Source organism: Ailuropoda melanoleuca, chromosome 2 (genome assembly GCF_002007445.2).
Source record: "Ailuropoda melanoleuca isolate Jingjing chromosome 2, ASM200744v2, whole genome shotgun sequence".
Lineage (NCBI taxonomy): Eukaryota > Metazoa > Chordata > Mammalia > Carnivora > Ursidae > Ailuropoda > Ailuropoda melanoleuca.
Window position 1 is genome coordinate 77,415,362 of NC_048219.1, and position 9,094 is coordinate 77,424,455.

A 9,094-nucleotide genomic window follows, 5' to 3' on the forward strand; every position below is an offset into this window, starting at 1 on the left:
GCGGTGGCTTCAGGCTCAACCTCAGTTCGATTCTCTCGGCAGCCATTCCGACCAACCAGCACTGGCCTCAACCTTTCCAGAATTAGTTTCTCATCATAGCAGGAATCATAGGCCAAGCTCCCATTGGATAGAATGCTTAGAAGGGCCTCCGGTTTGTCTCTTTTCCCTGTAAGAGTGAGGGCAGGAGGTGGCTGGATGGGTGGAGGTGGCTGGAGGAAATGGAGCTAAAGACGTCTTTTCCCAGGAGTCTTTTCCCGGAGTTAGCATTTTCTGATAGAAGACTGGGGGTGTCTCTGCTCACATTGCCACAAGCAGTCCTGCTCCTGCCTGTTCCTAACCCATCCTTAGAACTCTTCCCACCTCTGGGCAGGGCAGCTTGAAGTGGGGGCCCGAGGAGCCCTTCTTCCCAAAGGCAGGCAAGGTGCAGAGCCCTGTCCCTGTGCCATGCAGTCAGCTCATTGTATGTGGTGGCCCTGGACTGGCCGTGCTTCCTGAGACCCTCGTACCAGGAAGAACCCAGCTGGGCCTCTCCGTACCCTGCTATTCTTGCTCCTCAAGAAAAAGGCATGTTCAGTTGCTAAATCTTATGTGGGGGAGAAAAAGAGGGAAGTGGCAAATGTCCCTTTGCTGACGAAGGTCCCCGGTCTGCCACCAAGAGAATTGCTTTTAATTTAATTGTTTTTATTTATTTTAATGAAATGTTTCAAATGCATAAAAGAGCATGGGTTAGAGAACGGCATTAAAACAGTCACCCACATACTCTCTCTGAAGCTTCAGAAATGGAAGGATCAGGTTTTAATGAGAATAGAGTGCTGGAGGCTCTCTGCTGGGCCGGTGGCTCCAGATGGCTCTGCAGGAGAATGCGGCTGACTTACTTCGGTGGGGAATTGGCCAGCTCGGATTGATCACCCCCTGTGAAGCTTCGGCTGTCTGTTCCCATGGAGCCATTGATTGCCAAGGTCAATCAACACTGGTCTGGAATAACAGCCCCTTCCTGTCCGTGAGGTCCTGGCTGTGTCCTGACCCGCTGTGTGGGCAGGGGGCTCTCGCAGCCGTTGGATTTGATGTCCCCACCAGCGTTGTGTTCCGACCATCCTGAGTTTTCTCCCCCCCGAGTGTTTACAAGGCTCATCCTGTTAAGGGATTCTGGAGCTCTGTGGCTTTGAACTTCTTTTCCAGGCACTGGCCAACGACCATTTGCCTCCTCAGGGCATCTCACAGACCACAGTCCCCGATCCACCCTCCCCCACCTTAATCCTCTGGGTCTGCAGTAGCAGAACACAGACGGAGCAGGAGGGCTCTTACATGAGCTTTCCAGGTGGACAAATTCCTAGTAGGAGAAGGGGAACTGGCCGCGTGTTTCCCGGGGTGAAGGGGGCTGGCGGTTTTTCAGAGGTCAGCACGCACAGGGACCCCGCCCTCACCAGGGACCTGGGCCGTGCTCAGAAGCTTGCTGGGCTGGGACCGTGCTCCCCTTTGCAAGTACAGAAGCTGTACTCAAAGAAGCTTTTCACAGAGTAATTATAATTATTATTCTAATAATTCTAATGATAGTGATAATTACGGCTCTCACACCCTTCCCGATGCTGCACGCTAGCTCTCCCTCAGTGGTGGGCCACTCCAGAGCACGCCTGCCTATGCTCTTCTCCTGCTCTAAACCCTTCAGGGCTCCCCATGGCCTTGGACTTGGTTATTAGTCCAAATTTGGGCACTCAGGTCCTCCCCGAGCTCCTGCCTGCTTACTGACCCTCTCACTCCTTTTTGCATGAAATGTTTGCTCTAAACACAGAGCTGGCTTCAGCTCAAAGGAAAATCCGGGTCTGCTTGTTCCCAGGATGCTTTTCAAATCCCCTGGTCCCTCAGCCTACCTAACCCCCCACCCCCTAGCATGGCACTGTGCTCACGGAGGCCCTGTGGACAGCTCCACTATGGAGGAACTGGGAACGGTCACGCTTGTCCTGTGGCTGACTCCCAGCACGAAGACTGAGCCCCTCGTCTTGAGCACAATGCCCACCCCAAGGTGACCCCCAGTAAGTATCCATCAAGTGGACACAGGGCCCACCTCCTGAGCTGACATATGGCAGAGCAGGACTTGAATGGAAGAGCTGATTTCTAAGCTTAGGACCTTTCCACTACCCTGTGCCCTTCTCCCCAAAAGAATATCTACTTCATGGAGTTACTGGGGAGAGTGCCTGGCACACTTAGGTGCTCGATAAACACTGTTCTGGGTGCATAACCGGGCTGGGATTCCCCCCACCTCATTTCCTGTTTTCTGTGTCTCTCCTAGTCCTTCTGGTCCTCTGTCTCCCTCATCTAGAGTATGTTTCCGTTACAAATTGTTGAGGTTCTAGTTAGAGATGAAGTGCCATCAGCAAAGATTGGATACTGGGCTGTCAGGAGGCTTGGCAGGTCAGGTTGGAAAATTAAAATGGTGGTGGTGGGTGGCACTTCCGGTGAGAGAGAGAGAGAGAGACAGATTCCATCAGCATGCTGAGGACATGCTGTCCATCATGGGCAGGGAGACGGACCTTGTCTCCCAGCAGTCTTACTTAGCTACTGGCCTCGTCTTGCTCTGTCAGCTGTATTTCTACTTTCTTTGGAAACCTTACCTGGATGACTTGTTATAACCAGTCAAAGACAACTGAGACATTCTCCAGGAGCAGAACTGGTGCTTTCGTAGCTCTCCCCTCCTCTGCCTTGAGTCTGGCACTAGGCATTGACTCCTGGGGCTGGAAGAGGCCTCCAAAACTACCCTGTCCCACCCCCTCATTTTACGGAAGGGGCAGCTGAGGCCCAGGGAAGAGAAGTAACTTACTCCAGGTCACACAGAGAGATGGGGACAGAGCTGGGAAGGAAACTGAGCCCTACAGGGGCTGGGAGAGTAACACAAACGTATGAAGCAAGTTGGTAGTGAGTTAGCCCTAACACTCACATGTCCTGTCTGAAGAGACAGCCACCATTCGGCTCCAGCCAACTGTGGCCATGTGGGACGTGGGCCCAGTGAAGCCAGACCGTCGGACTTTTCAGAGAAGCCAAAAACAGGATTTCACTGTAAAATCTCTTGATTTTTAATTGTTGGCTAAAAATTCAAATGGCAGTGATGATCTCCAGGCCATTGAGACTGGCCTTGGGATTTAAGCTTGGTCCGGTCACTGACCTTGGACACATAGTGTTATCCCCCTAGGCCTCAGTTGCCTCATCACTAAAATGCACCTCACAAGGGAGCCTGGCTGACTCAGTCGGTGGGGCATGCAACTTTTGAACTCAGGATCACGAGTTCAAGTCCCATGTTGGGTGTTAAGATTAGGGGAAAAAAGGAAACAAAAAAGAAAGAGAAAAAGAAAGAAAGGAAGAAAGAAAAAAAGAAAGAAAGAAAGAAAGAAAGAAAGAAAGAAAGAAAGAAAGAAAGAAAAAGACAGATGAGCCTCATGGCTCCTGCCCACTTACTGGGTTGCTGTGAAGACCCCATGAGCTAATGGAGTTGGAAGTACAAGCTATGGATGGCCCTGTGGCTGTTCCATAGCCTCGGCTCCCTGTGGAGGTGACCTTCACAGTATAACGAGTTAACACCCTGTTTATCTAAATTAGAACATTATTTGGCCATTATGACAGGGAATGCATTTTTATGGTAGGTTTGTAAGTTCCAGAATCTTCCCGCTTGCATTATCTCAGGATGTTGATGGAGTCAGAGGCTGGACGGTTGCTCTGGAGACCCTTGCCAGAGCCAAGCCCTTCTTTTGAGCTGGGCAGCACATTCCAGCGGCAGCAGCTTGCGTGGCCCGGGAGTGCAAGAGCTTTGGAGGCCCCCAGACCCCGATTTGAATTCCTGACTCCCACTCCCTAATTTTGCGTTCTCGGGCTAAAGCTCTAAGCTTTGGTTAGCTCCTCTGTAAAATGGGCATAATAATAAACCCAGCTGGCGGGGCTGTTCGGCCGTTGCATGACATGACGTCATACAATGTCCTTTGGCTCAAGGTCCAGGTACAAGTAGAAAGCAGCTTGTGTCGACTGGACCAGATGGGAACGAGCTGGGAATACTGACCTGTGGGTTTTCGTCTCTTGAGAACCGTGCTCTGACAAGCACAGAGGGGAAGAAATCTCTGCCAGTTGCTCAGGGCAGGGGTCTTGCTCACCACAAGCTTCCTTGTTTCTGGACCTCTGGCTTTGAGCAATTGCCCTCCTCCACTCTGGGGCATCCTCCCACTGAGCTGGGAGTAATTAGTGTGCAGGGAAGCTGATGCTGTCCGATTGCCTGAGCACTCCCAGCCCCACCATGAGCCAGGCAGTACCAGAGTGGTGATGGCCACTGCCACTTAAAAGACATCGCTGCACTCCCATAGACAGGGTGACTCTGACATTTACAGGGGAACCAAGGAGCTAATGAGCCAGAGAGGTCTCTGGAGCCTGAGGGATCTTCTTACTGGAAGAAGAAATCCATCCCAGATAGAAATGTCCAGAAATTTCTTAGAAATGTCTAGTTGAGGCCACATGTTAACCCTGTGCTTCATTTTGGTGTGACCCCGTGATAACCCAGGCAGCAGGCTCTGTGTGCGTCTTTGGAGAGAGTTGGCTGGTGGGGGCGGTGTGTGCCACCTCAGCAGGGGGGCTGGGGGCTGGGACTCTCTTTTCTGGAACTGCCTCTGGGACCAGAAGAGAACCTTCAAGACCAGTGGTCTTCTAACAAGTCAAAACATGAGTCCTTTGAAAAAGTGAACTCACTTGGAACCCCAAAAGACAAGATGGCTGACGGTGGAGCTGCTCTATTAGACAGAGTTGGGGGCTCTTTGCTGGACCTCACTGGCTGAGGGAGGTCTCCTTCCTTCCATTGCAGTCCCTGAGGCTCAGCGTCTTCTAAAAACCTCTTATTTTGTAGAGGAAGGAAGTGAAGTCCTAAGATGGTGAGTGAAACCTTGGCTTGGGCTCCCCAGGAAGCAGAGCCCAAGGCAAAGTCTTGGTCGCTGGTGTTTTCTTTGAGAGGTGATTCCGGAAATAGGAGGGAAGAATAGGGAAAGGGAGGCAGGAGAGAGGGAATGCCAGTCAAGAATGCGTTTTTGAGGTAGAGGCCTAGATTCTTCCAGGGTCTTCCAGGATGGAGCATCTTTCCACCGCCTCCTGGTCCCCCTGGTTGACAGGTCCCCCAGGGTGGCACGGGGGATCAACTCCCCATACTTGCAGGCTGAGCTCCTCCCATGCAGAGAAGACCTTGGGGCCTCAGGTGGGAGGCCGTGACCTTCTGTAGGTAGACCTTCTCAGCACAGGTAAATCTGAGCTCGTGTGGAACTTTCCACCTCATCTGCCCCTGAAATCAGTGATGGGTCCCGGGGACATGTCAACATGGCCCCCCAGTGGTGCCTTCTACAAGGGGCTTATCCAAGGTCCAGGGAGATAAGGAGCTGGGGCCTAGGAGCCCAGGGCTCTACAAGCAAGAATAACATAGCAGGGGGGGCACCTGGGTGGCTCAGTCAGTGGGGCATCCGACTCTTACTTTGGCTTGGGTCATGATCTCAGCATCCTGGGATCAAGCCCCGTGTCAGGCTCCGAGTTCAGCTAACAGTCTGCTTGAGATGCTCTCTCCCCCTTCCCGTCTGCCCCTCCTCCTACTTGTGCTTGCACGTTCCCCTTCTCTCTTTCAAATAAAGAAGTGAATAAAATCTTAAAAAAAGAATAACATAAGAGGTTATACACATTTGTGTGGGTGTACGTGATTGTCAGGTCACAGACACATTCTCTCTCTCACACACACCTTCATCCACTCAGTATCTGAAAGGATTGTAGAAACAAAGGACTGCGGAAGTGAGACAACCAAAAGCTGTTTTCACAGTTGTTCGTAGCAGGACAGTCCGCCACTGGCAGTGTTGGCAGAGACTCGAAGGCAGGCAGAGGAGCGGGCCAGCGCTCCGGTGGGGAGAAGGGAGGCTTCGTGGGGCTCTGGCTGGAGGCTGCAGCACAGGGAGGCTGGGGTGGGGGCAACTAGAAGCGAGTGTCCTATGTGATGGGTTAGGGGCGCGTCCTTAACCTTTTCTGGTTGGTCCTACTTGTACGTTGGGACAAAAAATGAGGGCAGCTGTCACTTATCGGGCAAGTCCTGGCTATCTGGGGCCGATTGTTTCTAGGAGTTACTGCTTGGCTTCCTGGGCTCTTGCTAGAGATAGCAATCTGACTTCTTGCAGTTCTGACTTGGAGCCGGCTGGCTTCCCGGGGCCGCTTACCTACGGAAAGGGGCTGGTTTCCTGGTCTGGTGGCTGCGGATGGTGGGGCGGAGTTCTATTTTTATATATGGTGTGGTCATGGTCCATTTGTATGCTCAGTGTCTTAGGATCTTAAAAGGCACCCGGGACAAGGATCTCCTCTATGGCCTTGCTGCCGGATAGCAAGCCACAAAGCATCTAGCAACAAGCTCGCGGCCTCCCTGGCAGCCCTTTCCTTTCCCTGCTGGGATAGTCGTCCTTGTACTGGGCTGAAATCTCATTTCCTGTCACTTCCACACTTTAATCCTGCTTTTGTCTCTGAAGCAGCCCGGAGCAAGCTTGTCCCACCTCCCAGCGGCCGTTCTCATACGTGAGAGGCAGTGTAACGTGGTGGTTAAAGTCAGATTCGGGGTCAGATTCTAGCCCTGGACTTCCCATCTGTTTGGCCTTGGCTACTTACGGAGACTCCCTTTCCCCATCGGTAAGATGGGGTGATGATATCTCCCTGCGGCTGTTGTAAGAATGAAGCCAGAGGTTGCCTAAGGGCTGCTCGGCAGGCTTGTTACACAACCGAAGACTGTCGGCATGCCTGCTTCTCCGGGCCGAGTCCCTCTGGCTCTCCTCACGTGCTAAGCTGCCATTTCAAGACCTGCCCTAAGACAGCCCGCCCGCTCTCTGCTGAAAATGGGCCTGGGCTGAGGCAGGGGGACGATGAGGGCTCTGGGACTCCGCCATCGGGGGCTGGAGGGGCTGGAAGCTGATGGGTGACAGCGTGATTGGGAGAGAGGACAGGTGGGGACTGTCTGGGGAGGAAGGTAGCCAGCTTAGCAGGCTGGCCCACAGGGCGGGACCTGAGGAGTGGTGGAGTCAGATGGGCAGGAAATTGGCCTGTCGATTTTCCAAACTAACCCCCAAACTCAACCTTGACCCCCGCAGGTTGGGAATGCAGACCAAGACGGAGGGGAGCCCAGGCTTTCTCCTGGGCTTGCTGGTATTTGAAAAGCTCCACCAGGTCTAGACCTTGGAGCATGCCTCGGGGCTTGAAGCCCCTGTCTGCCCTTTCCCTCCTGTGCCCCAGATCCCCCCTGTGGAGATCCCCATCCAGGGGCAGGGATGGGGGCTGGACGGGAGAGTAATAAAAGTTTGGGTTTGGAGGCAGGTGGGAGATGCCCCAGAATGGGAGATGGGAGGGGCGGGGAGGGGGGGCGGATGGTGGAGGGGGGAGGCAGTAGAGTTTATTAACATCATCTTGTGCCCCTTCTTCAATCCTTATTGCCTGCTCAGCCAACCTGGTGGTTCCTGAGTGAGCCCATCCTGTGCCTGCTGTCAGCCAGGAGGTGCGAACACAGCTTATGATGCGGTCCTGCCTGGCTGTGTCTCGTCTCAGGGCTCAGCCAGATCACCGCAAATTACCTTCAGCAAGAGTCCCACTCCCAGGGGCTCAGAGGATGATTCTGTTACTTTCCTTTTCTACTTTATAGCTAAATCACGAGGGCTTCCACGGGGCTGTGGACCTGGGTCCCACTTCTGGGAAAGCATCCCAGCTCCCAAAGTGTGTCCGCATGCGTTCTCTCCGTAGGTCTTCCCCAAAACCCGGGAGGGGAGGAGGAAGGGAAGCCAGCTGAGTTAGGTGGAAGAGCCAGGATTAAAAACCAGCCTCTTTAGCGCTCTGCCTCGTTCTCTGCCTCCTCTACCACAGCCGGGCCGAATGTGGGCTCCCCCACTGTTGAGCGGTATGACCCCAGGCAATCCCATAACCTTTCTGGGCTCAGCAACTTCTCTGAGGAGTGAGTGGATAGGGAGGGACCAAGCTGCCGTGGGACTAAAACTGGAGACTGAAGATGCGAAGTGGTCTCCTGGCAGTGGACGGCTGGGGAAAGCAAGCCCCGTCCCGCCGAGGGCCGGCTTCCTGCAGCCTCCCCTAGGCCAGCCCAGGCCTCTCACCCTGGGCAGAGACACAAATGTCCTTACGATGCCTGGGACTTCTAAGTAGACCCTTAGGAAGCAGGATGGAGCAGCTCAGTCAAAACGACCAGATGTCTACAGGGAAAAGAGTGTCCGAGCATTTCTTAGAAGAGGTTCAGAAACAAATGGGGTGCCTGGCTGGCTCAGTCAGAAGAGCCTGCCACTCTCGAGCTCAGGGTCGTGAGTTCACACCCCACATTAGATGTGGAGATTACTAAGAAAAATTAATGAACTTAAAAGAAGAGAAATAAACGAACATAAGCTGTAAATTTCCGGGGAGTTTTCAAGACGCGGAGATAAATGGGAACCCATTCCCCTGCCCTGCCCTTGAGCGGTGAAGCAGGGCCCCTGGGTTTACTAGGCCTGCACCCTCTGGGAAGCCTGTTCCCTTCTGAGGGTCAAGGTGGCGCTGTGTCTCCAGTCCAACCTCACTCTTCAGAGAGGTATGCTCGTGGGGATTGTTTTTAAAGATTTTATTTATTTTTTAGAGAAGGAGAGAGAGAGTACACACACACACACACACACGCACACACGCACACGCATGAGTGGGGGGAGGGGCAGAGGGAGAGGAAGAGAGAGAATCTCCAGCAAACTCCCTACTAGGCACAGAGCCCAACACAGGGCTTGATCCCACGACCTGAGGTCATGAACTGAGCTGAAATCATGAGTCAGATGCTTAATGGATGGTGCCAACCAGGGGTCCCCATGGTGCTTGTTTTTAAAGGGGTTTTGATGTGCTGCTGGCTGGCCAGGGGCCTGGCCTCCTTGGTCCCCAGGCCAGTAGCATCCCTGGTGGGGCCCCAGCTGGACAGGATGAGGACAGAGGGCGAGGAGGAGAGATGGCCTTGGTGTGTCTGTGCTAGTTCCCGGGGCTGGCCGCAAGCTGCCACAAATTCGGTGGCTTGTAACAACAGAAATGTATTCACTCACAGTTCTGGAGG